Here is a 17107-nt window from a genome sequence, read left to right as displayed (position 1 = left end):
CTCTACAATCTTGCCAAATAACACAACCAATTAGAGTCAAATGGTTTAACAAATGAAACTTATGTAGGACATTTCACATTTAAATCACAACATACCTCATAATAAAAGCAATGGCCATTGCCAAGTATCATTTAGTGTAGTGGGCATGGTTTGAAACGCCTGCATCCCTCCTGCTGTTGTCAACCAAACATGTACTGTAGCCAAGTTTAAGCTTGGGGAGGAATCAGATGGAGCTAGGAAACTAGAGAGTGTAAAACTACAGAATAAAATTGTGAGAGGATTTAACAGAAGAAACTCACTGGGTAAGGGAAAGATTTCTTGAGAAGCTAATGTTTTACCTGAAACCCATGGGTCAGACACAAGAGACTGGTGAAAAGCCTAGGAAGAGTATCAGATCTGCAATGTCTCATGTAGAGAACAAGAGAGAGGGGGAAACAGCCCCATAGGAAACTGAAGAGCAAAGGCAGACAAGTCTATTCCTTGTGAGACCTACTGAGGACTGTACGCAGAGTGATAGCCACTGATGTTTTGAGATGATCTGAGAACCTGAAAATATTGTTCAAAGACCCAGGGTCAACGTTGATGTATCAAGTTAATAGAATGCCACAGTTCTTCAATGCAATCATTTCCTATTGAATAATTTGTCAATTATTTGAATAAAAATATAGGAATTATTCCAGACAGCACAATTATGGAAATCCTGGCATCAAAAATATCAAAGTTTAAATTCAAAGTTATCTCAGAAAGTCGGACTGCTGAACTAAAACTAAGCAGCCAACACTGGAAAGATAAATGTAACAGCTTTGATTAATAAATAAATTAGTTTAAAGGCACACTGGGAGGGCCAACTTGGATGGCAGTCCCTGTGAAAATGGTTTGGCTCAGTGAAAGTCATAGTTATGCTACAGTGTCATGAAGAAGTCAAAGCAATCTCAGGTTCAGCTAATGAGATAAAGAGTTTATGAGTCCGCCAGTGTGTGTGGGTGCATTGACCCTGAACAGGGCACTATATCAAAAGCTGGACATTTATATGCTGTGATGCCTCTAGATAAAGACAAACTGTGTCATGAAGGAAACCAAAGTGAGACAATTCCATGAACTGGAGATCATAAAAATCTGTCAGACAAATTACAGAAGATTAGGCACTGCTACCTTCTAATGGGAAATTTTCTCCCTCTTTTGAAAATTCAAGTAAAGGTAGTGAGGAAAATTTCTAAGGACTCTTGAGGGTCTCTTTCAATGGAAAGAGAGAGCAACCTAAGCATGTGACTTTGGCATTCTCTGCCGAGCCTAAGTAATCATGAATCCTCTTGGCCATTTGTTTTTCTGTCGGCTAAATATCTAACCCCTTTTTATACACATGGTAAATTTCTTACTTTATGAGCTTGGTGAGACAGTCCCTTCCTTCTGGTACAGAAAGTAAAACTGCACTGTCCTTGTTTTTATAGCCTCCATTGCACAGAGTACGCAGAGTTCAGTTCAGGCAGCAGGAAGTACCTGCTCTGGAATTTGTTTGGTGACCTAATGAGAGAAGAGAAGAATCCCTTTGGTGAGAAGGTGGCCCCATAAGACCCAGGTGCAGTAAACTGTGGGCCCTGACAGTAACCACAGATAGCCCTGTTGGACTATGGTACTACTGGCAGTCCAGTCTTTTTCTAATGCAGGTCCTGTGTCTCTCCAGGGTCCTGTTTTTCACAATCCTTTCCATAAGTTTATTTTTTACCTTAAATTACCTAGATGTAGTTTCTGGTTTATGTAGCGGTATAACCTAACTGGCCCCCTTTCAGGTGTGTCTTCAACTTAATTGTGAACATCCACATTTCCATGAAACAGTGCAGGACAACAGAGTCAGACTCCAGGGAGACGCTTCTCACTGTCATGTTCAGCTTTGCCAAGGGAGTGGCTCCAAGGCCTCATGCCTGACTTCTGGAACATCAGCCAGAACAAGAACATAAATTTTGAAATAAAACAGTGAGGATATCATTGAAAGTTGCAGCCCATTTTCATATTCCAGGTTCCATACTCACAGTCTTGTCCACTCACAAAAAAAAATACAAAAATGTCTTTGCAACTCCCAAATTAGTACTATTTGAAGCTCGTTGTTCTTTGTTGGTGTTTTAGCTGTGTGCTGGTTTTGCAGTAAGCACAGTGCTAAAGTGTAGTAATATGGGGCGGCGGCAGGGTTGCGTCCCCAAACACCCCAGCCGCCTGCCCGGCTCGGCTAGCTTATGCCCCAAATAATTACACGGACACTGTATTCTTTTAAACACTGCTCTGGCCCATTTCTAATAATCTATGTAGCGCCCCTAGGTGCGCTTACCGGGAAGATTCTAGCCTAAGTCCATCCTGGGTCGGAGCTGGGGCATGGTGTGCGTCTTCCCTGGAGCAGGTAGCATGGCGTCTCTCCTGCGTCTGCTCCGGAGAGCGGAGCTGTGGAGTCTGACCTCACTTCCTCTTCCTCCCGGCATTCTGTTCTGTTTACTCCACCCACCTAAGGGTGGGCCTATCCAATGGGCCTAGCAGTTTCTTTATTGCTTAACCAAGGAAATCAACAGATTGATATATGACACTCCCCCATCACTAAAGTGCCATCTGACATCATAAACACAAGAAATCAAGTCCCTCCCAGAGGAATCACAAGCTCGGACTATGCTGCATTCAGGCACAAGTTACTCTACTGTTAGCAGTGAATTTAGTGTCGATGACTCAGCAGCCTGAATCTGTATTTCCTCTGAGGATCAGTGACTTGGTGGTCACTAACTCAGAGTTCCCACAGATGATTTAGAACATAATGGTCAAGAACAACTCCACTGTAGAAGTAGAAGCCAGTCAATGGCTGTGTGAGTCCATCTCACACCCAAAAAGTAAAGATAACTCCTAATCTTCTTATCCCAAATATAGTGAAAAGCCTTCATAGGAACATCTGACTTTTAGAAAGTCAATGACAAGATACAGTGTTACAGGTTTCCAGGAAAAATGACAGAGAGAGAATTGGCATTGACAGTGGTCACATCACTAATATTGCTACTCAGAGAACAACCTCTACTCCCAACTTCAAAGCACAGAATGACTAAGTATTTCCCCAAGGACAGGGAGTGAGGAAAGAAAATGTCAGAACACAGCTGACTTAGTGCTAACCTGGACAAAATGTGGAAAAAGGCCTCAGCAAGCAGATGCTAAGTATGTACTGCAGACAGACTAGGAGCTGGGGAACTGCTCACAAGAGAAAATAAAGACTAGGAGAGCCTGTAGAGAAACCCTGAAGAATCTAGTGTATCCTGGAGGAAGGATGGTCAGCTTTCCAAGTCCGAGTAGCAGAGCTGTTTTCATTGCAGCCGAAAGATCCATCCAATTCCTTGCTATTCCCTCTCCTCTTTACTTTTAAACATATAGTTGTTATCCTGGGTATGGGCAAAAAAATTGGGAACTTGGGGGTGGGGTGGGACGGGGTTAAGGGGAGATGGGAAGAGAAAAGTAAGAAGGGGAGAATGGGGGGAACTTGGGGAAACGGGATGATTGGGAGAAAGGAAGGTTGGATAGAGGAGCAGGGAATCACATAACTTAATTAAGGGAGATTTCTTGCAGCTGGTATTTTAATTTCTAAATTACTACTCTGTTTGTCACTTGGGTATCTATAGAATTGCCTTTTCCTTAAGTCATTAAGACTTACATATGGTTAGGTTTAAAATAGAATATTTTCATTGAGTTTATTTCTTTTTTATTTATTTATTAAAAATTTCCACCTCCTCCCCTCCTTCCATTTTTCTCCCTCTCCCTCCACTCAACCTCCCTCTCCCTCTCCAGTACTAAGAGAAGGCAGGGTACCCTGAACTTGAGTAACCTCTGTGAATAAGCCCCAAACTATTATAGATGTCTACAGTAAAACAGAGTTTGGGAAGAAAATACAATGTTATTATCTAAGTTCAGTGGAAACAAACTTCTATTAAAATGTTTACGTTTTAGGATTGTTTCAAATATAATTATATCCAACAGACAAAATCAGGTCACAAACTATATGGCAGACTTGCCTACAAATATGAACACTGAATGCTGCCCACCCCCAACCATCTACCATCTTCATTTTCTTTACTCATTCTTCATACCAGTAGGTTAACCAGACAAATAATTCTTTATTGCTGAAGAAGGTTCTACTTGCAGACTTCTTCTCAAATATATTTTCAGAATGCCCCTATTTGACTCACTTTGCACATATTTTAACATCTGATCCCTCTGTTTTCCTATTTGTCCCTCCCCTTCTAATCTTCTTTCCTATCAGTTGAACAAATTACAGCTCTTTCAACTCTGGTATTTCTTTTTTATACTTTAAAATTTCCATTTTCCACTTCGATTTCATAGTTCTTCTGTGACCCACCTTCTTTGGATCGGTCCCTCCTTCTTTGGATCAGCCCTTTGACATTGAATCTTACCCTTTGTTTTGTCGTGGCTATGCTTCTCATCTACTCCTAACGTGGTAAGAAACAAACATGGAGATTTTTACCTATCCTTGCCTTTGGCCTATAAGTAAATCTGGATTTCAAAGAAGAAGGGTATAAGCTTCTGTCTAGAGAGATCTGCCACCAACAACGAATGACCAACCAAAAAAAAATTGAAAATGATTAGAGGAATTTGACACATATCACAGGCTCTCAGGCTGCGTTTCATTAACTCAGCTCCATTTTCTTTTATTCTTGTATACTTGAGCCAGCAATTACTTGGTGCAGGTTACTAAAGTTCAACGAAGAGTACTCAGCACCCAGATATTCACTTCTAGCCAATTCTTTACTAAAAAGAAACAGAGATTCTTGGAATAACAGCAAATTCAAGGTCTGTGGTAGGAAGTGTAAAAGATCGTTGGTAGAACTCTGTAGTACCAGAAGGTTAGAAAAATGCTTTCTTAAGTTGCTTATGTTTCAATGGCTGGTATATTCCAAAGTATCAGATATATCATCTGAAAGACTCCCCAGTGCACAAAGTTATAATAATCAGAAGAGCAAAAAGAAGAAAATATTAATTGAGATAGAGCCCAAGTGTTTAGTAAGTATCCTCAAGCCTATATTGGTATAAACAAATAATCTATTAATAGATTTAAAGAATTCTTAATTTATGTAAATAAATATGCCACAGAGAAAGGAGAAAACAACATCTCACCAGTTAAGAAGTCATGCATTGATTTCTTTCCAAAGAGAACACATAGTAAGGAGGAAAATGACAATGATTTTATAATAAGAAAAGAAAGGACAACAGCAGTTCACACAGGATCCAAGTCATTATCGATAGTAATATTATACTGAGGGTCAACACCATCTTGATAGGAAATGATGAAATGATAATTTTATATCTGTGGTCTTTGTCTCTAAACTGCTATCTCTACTGCAATCTTGAGAAAACACAAAGTTTAATGCAGTGGTTCACAGCCTTCCTAACGCCACAACCCTTTAATACAGTTCCTTATATTGTGGTGACCTCGACTACGAAATTATTTCATTGCTACTCATAATTGTAGTTTTGTCACTGTTAGGAGTCATAATGTAAATATCTGATATGCAGTTTGCCTGATATGTGATCCCCAATGGGATCACGATCCACAGTTTGAGAACTGCTGAACTAATAAAAAGGCATTCTTAAAGTACCTGATCAGTACTTATAATGTAGCTATTTCTTCCATATTGAAACACGTCATACTTGAAGCAGGTAGGAACCTGGTAAGACTGTAAAAGCCATGGAAACTCTCAAGTCTTAGGAAGTTCCCAAAGTTACCAAATTCATAACTGCATCAGCCACCAGGCTATAATAATAACAAACAATTGCTGGAGAGAAAGAGACTTTCTTCAGTGACGCTAACTCAAATCAGGCAGGGAAGTTGAGCAATAAAAGGTAGTCTATATTACCTTTTAATTTTTCTATAAATCCCAAGTGAATTTAGTGTAAACCTAAAAAAATTCCATTAAAATTTCAGTGAAAAGTTCACAGAAATAAAGAAATATAAATTTTTTTATTTTTGTTTTAGAATTTGTCTCTGAAAAAAAATGTGCAATAAGAATTTGTCTCTGGGTTTGAATTTTAAGAACAAAGAAAACAATTGCAACAAAAAGAGGACCACAGAAAGCTCATTATAAGCACACCTGAGCTGTCTCCCAGCCTAGGATGGAACACGCTCAAGCTGTCTCCCAGCCTGGGATAGAGCACACCTGTGCTGTCTCCCAGCCTGGGATAGAGCACACCTGTGCTGTCTCCCAGCCTGGGATAGAGCACACCTGTGCTGTCTCCCAGCCTGGGATAGAGCACACCTGTGCTGTCTCCCAGCCTGGGATAGAGCACACCTGTGCTGTCTCCCAGCCCGGGATAGAGCACACCTGTGCTGTCTCCCAGCCCAGGATAGAGCACACCTGTGCTGTCTCCCAGCCCGGGATAGAGCACACCTGTGCTGTCTCCCAGCCTGGGATAGAGCACACCTGTGCTGTCTCCCAGCCTGGGATAGAGCACACCTGTGCTGTCTCCCAGCCTGGGATAGAGCACACCTGTGCTGTCTCCCAGCCTGGGATGGAGCACACCTGTGCTGTCTCCCAGCCTGGGATGGAGCACACCTGTGCTGTCTCCCAGCCTGGGATAGAGCACACCTGTGCTGTCTCCCAGCCTGGGATAGAGCACACCTGTGCTGTCTCCCAGCCTGGGATAGAGCACACCTGTGCTGTCTCCCAGCCCGGGATAGAGCACACCTGTGCTGTCTCCCAGCCTAGGATAGAGCACACCTGTGCTGTCTCCCAGCCTAGGATAGAGCACACCTGTGCTGTCTCCCAGCCTAGGATGGAGCACACCTGTGCTGTCTCCCAGCTCTAGGCTGAGCCCCCACCGTCCTTTCTTTCTGGAGAACCTTCACCCATCTCACTCTCAACACTCAGCATCAACTTCATTTCACATTCTTTCCGAACTCTTCAGATGAGATGAGTTCTCCTTATTTTGTTCCCCATTCTTTCTAACCTACTTCATAATGATTACGCCTTCTTGGTGTTTGTGTGGGATAAGAAAGAATATTATAAAGTCATTTCTCATATGGCAGTAAATGCCACAATGTCAGAATATGGACAGAGGATCCTTAACACATAAGTGTTTATTGATCATCTATGAAGGTAAAGTCCAGGGTAAGAGAAGGAATGACAAACCAATATGGAAGGCAAATGACCTGGTCATAATTGAGGGTTGTGTGTGTGTGAAGTACAGACATCACGGTGTTAGCAATGTCACACTTGACTATATCACCTAGCCACATTTGTATTTCTTTAGCTAAAACTTTAGTAATGGAAAGTATTTACAAGACAATTGATTAATCTACTCTTACTTGGTATTGAAAGTATTTTAACTTGAAGCACTTTAATCTATTTGTGAAATAAAAGTGGTAATGGTGATAGTGGGGGTGGTGGCAGTGGTGGAAGTGGAGGTGGTGGTAATGGAGGTGGTGGAGGTAGTGTTGGTGGATGCAGTGATGGAGGTGGTAGAGATGGTGGTGGTGCTGCTGATGGAGGCGGTAGTGCTAATAGAGGTGAAATGGTGAAGGTAGTGATAGTGGTAATGGTGGTGGTGGTGGTGATGAATGATAACAGCTAAATATTTGGTTGATCCTCTGTTCCTAGCAATGTAATAAGCCATATGAAAATCATTTTGCTAAATTTCACAGTAAGTTTGTAAATGCTCACACATAATCCAGCACTTTTCTGTTCTAAGCGTGTTACACACTTTAGTTCATTTCGTTTAATCATCCCCCAAATCTCTGTGGTCAGTACTGCTATGATTACTGTTCAGAAGTACATGATATTGAAGTACGATAGCAGAAGTAGCCAAGTAAAACCACAGAGCCACAGACCTGGGATTTAAAAGAGCACATGGCAGGAGCAAAGAAGGAAGGGACCTCTTCTTATTGCACATTTCCCAAGTGCACTCCCCACCAATTCTCAGTCTCTTATATTTTCTGAAATTTTCAGTTTACAAATATCATGGAGCCTCAGAACCAGACCATGTGCCAGAATTTTTCAGTATCTAATGAGATAATAGTGTATTATTCTTTTATTTTTAGTGTGTTTATAAGGTGGATTACATTGACAGATTTTTTTTTTAAGTTGAACCAATTCTGTATCCTAGGATGAAGCCTATTTAATCATGGTGGATGATCTTTTTGATGTTTTTGCAATATTGTATTGAATAATTTTTGCATCTATGTTCATGAATGAAACTGTTCTATAATTCTTTTTTGTTGGCACTTTGTGTGGTTTGGGTATCAGGGTGACTGTGGCTACAAAAAATTAAGTTGGTAAAGTTCCTACTATTTCTATTTTGTGGGATAATTTGAGGAGAATTTAGAAGCTTGGGAAGTCTTGAATAGCGAGAAGAATGAAGGAGTGAGAAGAAGCACCACAGCCATGTGATCATGTGAGAAGCTATCAAAGGATGTTAACCACGAGAGGAAGAAGATCAGACTGCATTTCAGAAAGACTAACTGGTGAAAGTAAGAATCAGGAAAGCTGTGTGGTAATTAGTATAATGTAAGAAATTCATGTGATGGTCTAAATTAACAAATTAGTCATAAAGATGAAAGAGGTAAGCATTGTAAAAATGAAGCACAAGCAGACAACCCAGTTTCCAAACCCAGAGTTAGCATGTCTTAGCTATGTCAGTCCTAGGAAGTTACTTAACCTTGCTGATCTTTTGTCTTCTCTCTCCACATGATGGATGGACAAAGTGGAGTCTTGTCCTCATGGAACTTAAAGGATTGGCAGTAGAGATGGACAAACATCAGCTACTCAGGAGAATTCAATGTCAAAGGGAAAACATTGACAATCTTACCCAGTTATCAAGATTATGATCCCACAATAGCAACTTAATGAAAAAAAATGAGGCTATTATTGTTCCATGGTACACTTGAGAAGAATGTTTATGGTAGATAGGAAGGAGAAAACAGACAGAGGCGTCTGGATGAATCTAGACTGAATATGGCCAGTGAACTGAACTGAATCTTGAGAAGAAGGGGCCTAGAGATATGAAAATAGGCCAAGTAGACTAAGAGATGCAGAAGCAAAGTCAACCAGAAGCCAAGAGCCAGGAGACCAAGAGACCACCTGACTAAATGGCTGAAGTTATATAGAATCAGATGCTGGGGAAAGGGTAACAGAAGCCCAAGCCCTAGGACAGAGAAGTTTAGGGTAGGGGACAAGGTGCGTAGCATTGCTTGGAGTCACAGGTACTAAAGAGACTTTACCCAATTTGATTTTTTTGTGTGTATCTTTGAATACTAACTTTCATGTCTTCTGTTGATGATAAGGGGAAGGTTTCTTTGAAACCTAATACCAACCTGTTAGCTAAATATCCTCGCAAGTATAGTAGTGTCAGTTGTTATGGGGGTGACCAACCAAGGCTTCTTTGATTGGATTTGTTGACTCCTCTACAAGAGTAAATTCATAGCTGATGTGGTCAAATATCCATGCCTGCAGAGGTCATAGGACCTAGAAACAAACTTACACAGTTGTTTAGATAAATTGTCATGGAAGAGGGGCTGAAAACAATATAAGAGCCAGAAGGTAGAGATAAGGATCATAAAATACTGTCTTCTGGCCATGACATAGACATTATAGTCATGACCTCACAGTAGCTGTGATTTTCTACAATGGACTTACAACACCACAGGACCTAACACCAAGTGATCATTCCTGAAATTATATAACCATGTAAATATGAGTAGAATGTCAATCATGGAATAGAGGAATGTTTACACTCTCTGATGAACTATTGGCTACTGATGAATTCTGGAGAAGAGTAATATTGTTTTCTTTGTATACCCACCTATGAGATTACCAGCTCCAATGGATGGTTCCAAATCCCTGGTAATCCAAATGATACTGGTTGAACTCAGTCAAAAAATAATATCCAGCCAACAAAACAAACAAACAAAAAAAATAAGATATTATGAATGTAGGAAGAGAACTTGTAGGGATAAGGGGATTAATACAGTGGGCAGTAAACTCAAAATGATTGGGTATTATGATAATAAAAGTATAATAAATATGATCAGTATACATATATGAAATTTTCAAAGAACAAACTCAATAAAAATTACTTTTAAAAAAAGAAAGTAAAGTAAATCCCAACAGTGCCCTCCTTAGCTCTGGTCCCTCAACAGGGATATTATAGAGTGTTTAGTACCCTGGCCTCTAGATGCAGATTTAAACCTAATGGAAGTCAAAACACAGCCTTACATTGTCAAATGTTGCCCAAGGAATTGGAGAAACCTCAGGTGAGACTCCATTATCTTGATGGCAAAAAAAAAGAAGGAAGAAGTTTAGTGCAAGAGTCCAGCAATGGGAGTTTCCAATCAGACCAGCTCGTAGCACTGGGTGGCAAAGTCTTAGTTACCAAGAGAGTTCACCCAAACTCAGCTCCTCAGTAGGATTCTGAGGGAGTCCAGAGACTGAAGGACACCAACATCCCAGTAGGAAGTTGGAGTAAAAAGTGAAAGATGCTGCCACTGAACATTGCTGTAGCTGAAACATGTTTGTGATGTTTAGGAACATCAAAAGTCAAAAACGCAAATTAAAAATGGTTTCATATTCTTTTCAAACAGGCATATACTTGAATATGTGGCCAAATGTCACACAACATATAACCTGCCTGAACATAACTGCACGTATATCCACACGACATGAAGGGAGTGGAAAGTTCCAGGGGGAAACATTTTTTATAGTTCTCTCTGGATAATTTCTAGTGTCTCCTTTATTACACTCTTTTCATTCAATAAGATGAGAAAAGTTTGCAACAGATGCCTCTGTTAACATATGAAACAAATGGAATTTTAAGGTATTTTTCTTGAAATGAATACATTCTTAAAACCTAAGTTTTAAAGCATCTCATATTCAAAAGAAGTAGAGACAGAAATGATTTTTAAGGTCTCTTAAAAAAATACAAGTTGACTCTATGAGCCATGGCTGTTTCTCCATAAAAGGTAAAACTGGGGTAAACATTTGTTGCATTGTTTGCAATAGTCTTATTAAGTGAAACTGGGATAAACATTTGTTGCATTGTTTGCAATAGTCTTATTAAGTGAAACGCTTTACTTAAACTCAGCAGACCCGGACATAGAAAAGGCCATACCAATGATATCAACTAACCTTAGCTCAAACTCTCTGCTGTTGAAATACAGATGCATTATTAGATTGTCTAAACATTTAGCAAATTCCTCAGGAGGTTGGGCTGACATTTTTTTGTAGTATTCTGGAAAAGATAAACAAGCACTTCTTTTTCCTCCAAAGGAACTAGAGGGCTAAAATTAGGATCTCGTTTCCAGAAGGAAAGAAGAACAAAACAAAATTATAAAAGAAAACAACTGTTTTTAAACAAAGATTAGTTAAGTATATAAAAAACTAAGAACTCTTGAATATTTATATATGTCTTAGTTGTATTTCTTTGGCTGCGATAAGATTCTATGACCAAGGTAACTAAACATGCTCCCAGGGACACAACCCCTCCAATAAATCCACACCACTTTACCGTTCCTACACAGTTCCACCAACTGGGAATGAAGAGATCCAACTTAGAAGGCGGCTGCAGGGATCGTTTATATTCAAACCACCACAGTATCATATATTTCTCAGAATGTTTTATTAACCTTGAACTGTAATAAGCTTATAGCACATTCATCATGTGTAGGTATCCAAGTGCTAATCACATGATTTGACCTCCCCAAGTCTGTTTCTTTATCCATCATAAAGGATCAAACTCAACCATGTCTGATCATTACTGTGAGGATTCTGGAGGCTGATTCATGCCAAACACATTGAATTCTTAATAGTTACTGATGTCATTGTTACATTCAGAAACATCAGCCTGAGAACAAGAGCTTATTACCAAAATGACAACCATATTTATCTCTTCTAGGCCATTGTCTAAACTTTTCTTTCTTATTAACATTTGGAGGCATATACAAAGAAATGCATTTCATTGTGACATTTTCTTACAATTTTATAATTATGCTTTCTCTTTTGTTGCAAACATCGGACCTTTCTGTATACAATGTTGTTTAATTACGAAGTTAAGATTGACAGTCAACTTTTTATGTCAGCCAAAAGCAATGTGCTTATTACCATAATATAGTCCTTTATTTGTGCTTTTTAGATTAAAAATGTGCTGACTTATTACTAACACCAACAATATACTTATTTAAAATATGCACATATTTTATTAATAGATGCATTTTAGTAAAATAGATATAGATAGATAGATAGATAGATAGATAGATAGATAGATAGATAGATAGATAGACAGACAGACCATAACATGGCTGTCCCATGGAAGAATGAACCAATGTCCAAATTCCCATGGCCATGTTGGTAAAAGCCATGAGGTGGAGCAATGGCTCCCAGAATGCCAAGGAGCTATATGAAGTGAGAAAAGGGTCACAACACAGTAACTATTTTTGATAGCAATGAATGAGTTTCTGGATAACCACTTCCAGACCTCACATTGCCATCCTTCAAGACTGAAAGGCAAGAGAAGGGTGCGCTTTGCCTAACGAAAATGGCTCTTGTAGTAGAATTCTAATATCTGCTTCATCTCCATCCTGAAACATGGGCCCTTCCTCCACCACCAGCCTCCACATGTATGCCTATATCTGGCTTCCTGTAGTGGACTCCAAAGTCATTCATCTCTACCCATTTACTAACAATGTACGGTGAGTGATTCACACTCACAAGTTCCTACTTTTTTTTTTTTTTTTGGTTTTTTCAAGACAGGGTTTCTCTGTGGTTTTGGAGCCTGTCCTGGAACTAGTTCTTGTAGACCAGGCTGGTCTTGAACTCACAGAGATCCGCCTGGCTCTGCCTCCCAAGCGCTGGGATTAAAGGCGTGCGCCACCACCGCTCGGCCCAAGTTCCTACTTTTTCAACTGAGCTTGTACTTAGGCAGTGCAGTCCTCTCATACTGACAAGTCAGGATTCATTCATTTTTGCTTGTTCATTTGATGAATGTTAATCTACCATCAAAAGAGCTTGGTGTAGGAGAAATGATAGAGCTTTGTTTTTTTTTTCCTTTCTTTTAAACCCTTAAATCACCAGTAAGAAGCTATTAAATAATTATAGGCATGCTTTTCTCACTGAGTAGATTCACCATTCATGTCCATTTGCTTTTCTTTAAAGGAACATGGACACATGAGATTTTACGCCGACTCAACTGGCTTGAACCTTGGTTCTTCCATGTTCTTGAAGAATACCTTGTATGCCGAGTTACATTTCTGATCTTTAGGACAGAAAGATAGTCCTCCCAAAAGATTTTTTTACACCTTAACTAAGATAACGTCTCTAGGGTTATAAGTAGTTTATGTAGTCTTTCTGTCTCAGGTTCCTGGCACAGAGCACCAAAACCCTTAAAATTTTCAGAGTTATGGGCATTTTGTTATTCTAATGAGGTGACTCTAGGTGATTCCAGAATAGGACCATGAAAGACCAATGAGAAATTAGAAATCTGAGAAATTAAGTCACTGAACTCAAGCAAAGCAGAAGGCACTGGAGAATGAGTTCAAGCACTAGGAGGTGAGTTAGTTAATCATGGCTATGTTTCCAAACTTTTCTGAGCACAGCAGGAAAATAAGGCTTCCCTAGATGGACATTGATGAGCCAGGAAGGCTACATCTCTGATCTCATGAGGAGAGGGCAAACAAGGTTTGTAGTATATCTCTTCATTAGTCTGATACTCTTGATTTGTAGTCTTCATAATGAAATTTTCAAGCATAATGCTTTCCTGAGATGGTCACAGTGCTCATAAATCATACCTGGTTATTTAGAAGTCTAAATGCCTTAGAGAATGTTTTTTTAATTCTGGGATTTCTTAAAAACTCCAGATAGTTAGTGTCAGTAAAAAAACTGAGATATACCCTCTGGGATTGAGCTGTAATAGAGACTTAGATCAGTATCTGACCATGTGATGAGATCCTGGTCATACAGATTACCTCCTAATACTTCTCCTCATCCTCCGTCCCAAGCTTTATCACGATTTTCATTATCTAATATTTCAAGTGACTGCTTGAAGACTTCTCAAGCTTAATGATGTCCATAAGAAACATATTTTAGAATCATCACGTTTTAGTCCATACACCACAATAAAACAGATGGGTCAAATGCTGAGAGTCAGTGCATCTGAAATTTGAAATCTTGGAGTCCCAAAAAGAAGCTTAAAGGCTAGGAGCCAGCAGAATACTGTGTGACTTCTTTATTAACTGCTTGACATTGAGAAGTCTGCATTGTCACTGCATCCATTCTATAAATTTTAAACTACATTTCTACAAATGCAGTTTGCTGGCCTAGTCCCAAAGTTAGAGTTGCTCAGAGCCAACGTTAGCTACCAAGGCTAATATGGTCAGCGACACATAAATCTTCACAACTGAAACCATATATTTGTGGTTAACAGCTTAATCTTTTGGGGAGTCTTCTGGCATTGTTTATCTTCAACGCTGCCAATATACACATCTTCCTTCACTTCAAAGAGTCCTCTACTGCTGTTTCAGCAGCAGATGAACTGTAAATACATAAATGTCATTGGAAAGATCAAAATAAAATGGTTTGATTCTTTGGGGAAAACAGAATGGCTTTGAGTTAGGAATCAAGTTTCAACATCTAAATACCTGTTTCCTTTGTGGGAGGTTGGGATTGAGAAGATGTAGGGCATGAGGAGGGAGTTGGGGCCAACTAGTTCTCATGCTGATTCAGCTGCTAAACCCTAGAATGAGCTCATCCAAGCATCTTCATTTCCCTGTTTGGTTGTCTAAAAGGCAGAGTAAGTACTGACAACATATCATAAGCATTATGAGAATGAAGAGCAGCCAACTCTAAGACAGCAATGGTTATTAAAATTGACATATCTTGTAGGCATATTGCTTAAAGACAGACACAGCTATAAATGCAAGCACACATATACAGGTACATGCAAACATATACATCTCTTATTTCTCCCATACAAAGTATGATAGTATGATTTCATGTTTCTTTCTTTCACCTAGCTGATTATGATAATTCCTTATAATGAGTGTTTCAATGCCCTGAAGATCAGATTTAATGGATACAGAAATTCAGGTAATGAAGAAAGCACTGGCTGTTATATAATTGAACTGTATTTAACTGTTCCTTTCCTGTGGCCAAAGGAACTGGCACATGGTTCTCTTTCAGGTTCTCACTGTCTTATTGTGTGGGTTGAGAATATTTTTTAAAATAATAGTTTCACAGTGTGTAGACATCTCCAAATCCCATTACCCCCTCTCCACCTTAATCATTTCCCTTGTTGTCACAAAGCACACTTTGATAATCATCTATGGATGCCAAACACTCTCTGCCTTCAGCCATATTTCTTCCCTCTCATGTTGCCCTTCACAGATCAAGCCCAAGGACAGATATTTCAACCACACAATGACTGCCAAGCCAATCTTTCTTGCACCTGTGTCTCCCATTGTCTTCTCCAGTCTATGTTCCAGGCTGCCGATTGCTTCAAGGTAAGAGTTTTCTGAAGACGTGATCATACTGGTGGCTATTACGCCACTGGGACTACAGTGCCTGCCAAGAACAACTTAAGAAAGGGAAGAACATTCTGGCTCATGGTATCAATTCATCGTGGCATCGAAGGCACAGTGGGTGTCTAGGGTCGTAGTAGCCTGAAGTTATTCACATCTAGCCTGTTCACTTCATGGAGGATCAAAAAAACAAAGAAAAGGGGACTGCTTATGCTCAGGATCACAGCCTAAGACAGTGTGTCACCTGCATTCAGGGTGAGTCTAATCTCAGTCAGGTCCTCAGGAATGCCCTTACAGACAAGCCTAAGGCTGGGCCTAAATTTCCTCTGTGATTCTGAACCCAATTGACTAAACAATGAAGATTAACCATCACACTTCCTTGCAGAGAAAGACAGAATATTAAAAAGAAAACAGTTTATCATATGGTAGTATACAGACATGGAAATACAAGGAGAAAATGAATAATTCTTAGACCAAGACATAGGGGAAAGTGAAGATGTATATGAGGTCTTGGGAGAGTATGAGATATTTCTTACTCGGCACCTGCCATAGTGACTTTTAAGTAATCCTGATATGTAAGAAGACATAAATTCAATGAACAAGTAAAAGTTGGTAAACACGTAAGAAAAGAACTTTGTTAACATTAGAAGAAATGGAATTCTGAATGAAGTTAGTATGGTTTAATTTGTTGTAGAAACTTTACATTTTGGTTACACCTGAGTACTTAGAAGCCATGTAATGTAGAGAGCAGTTTTAACAGACAGTGGCTTTTCTGGCTCACACTTTCAGAGATCCTAGTCTGTATTCCGTGGTGGTACTGATGATGATGTTCCATGGGAACACAGGGAACCATTACAGTGAGAGCACATAGTGCTGGTGACTCTTCCCCATGTGATGGACAGAAAGCAGAGACCAGTGATAAACAGCCCCCAAAGACATGTCCCGACATGGGGTCTAAATTTCACCAGAACAATCCTACTTTTAAAGTTTTCAGAACCAGACTGAATAGAGTTACCAACTAGGGACCAGGTTTTAATACATGGGTCCTTTGATGGAGTGCTTTCTGCCCAAACCACAGCACTTTCTTTAGCTCAAGTCTGGAACTGGAGAAATTCTATAAAATTTTCTACTGCTAAAATATTACTAGGTCAATGAGATGGTAAAGTCCAACAAGCTGAATTCTGTCCCAAGAACCACACGGTTGAAGGAGAGAACTAACTCCTACCAGTTGTCCTCCGACTGACATTAACAAAAGGCTAGGGAATGTATGTATAATACATATAGATAATAAACAAATGATGTTATGTTAATAGAATTTGTTTTAACCAAAGATTTTTGTAGCTAATAAAAATATCACAATTGATTATTATTTCTTATACTTTTAAAAAATTTAGACACTTAGCGAAATGCATTGTGTGCATGAATGTGTCTACATGGCAACTTCTATCTGCATTAAAAGGCAGGACCATTCCATTGAGTTAATGTGAGCATTTTGACATCTATTCACAAATCTGTGTATGTGAACCCACGTACACTAATATTAATTGAAATTAATTTTACTATAGATTATTTTAC

This window comes from Microtus pennsylvanicus, chromosome 5 (genome assembly GCF_037038515.1).
Source record: "Microtus pennsylvanicus isolate mMicPen1 chromosome 5, mMicPen1.hap1, whole genome shotgun sequence".
Lineage (NCBI taxonomy): Eukaryota > Metazoa > Chordata > Mammalia > Rodentia > Cricetidae > Microtus > Microtus pennsylvanicus.
The sequence above is the reverse complement of the archived record's forward strand: the minus strand, read 5'-3'. Positions refer to the sequence as shown.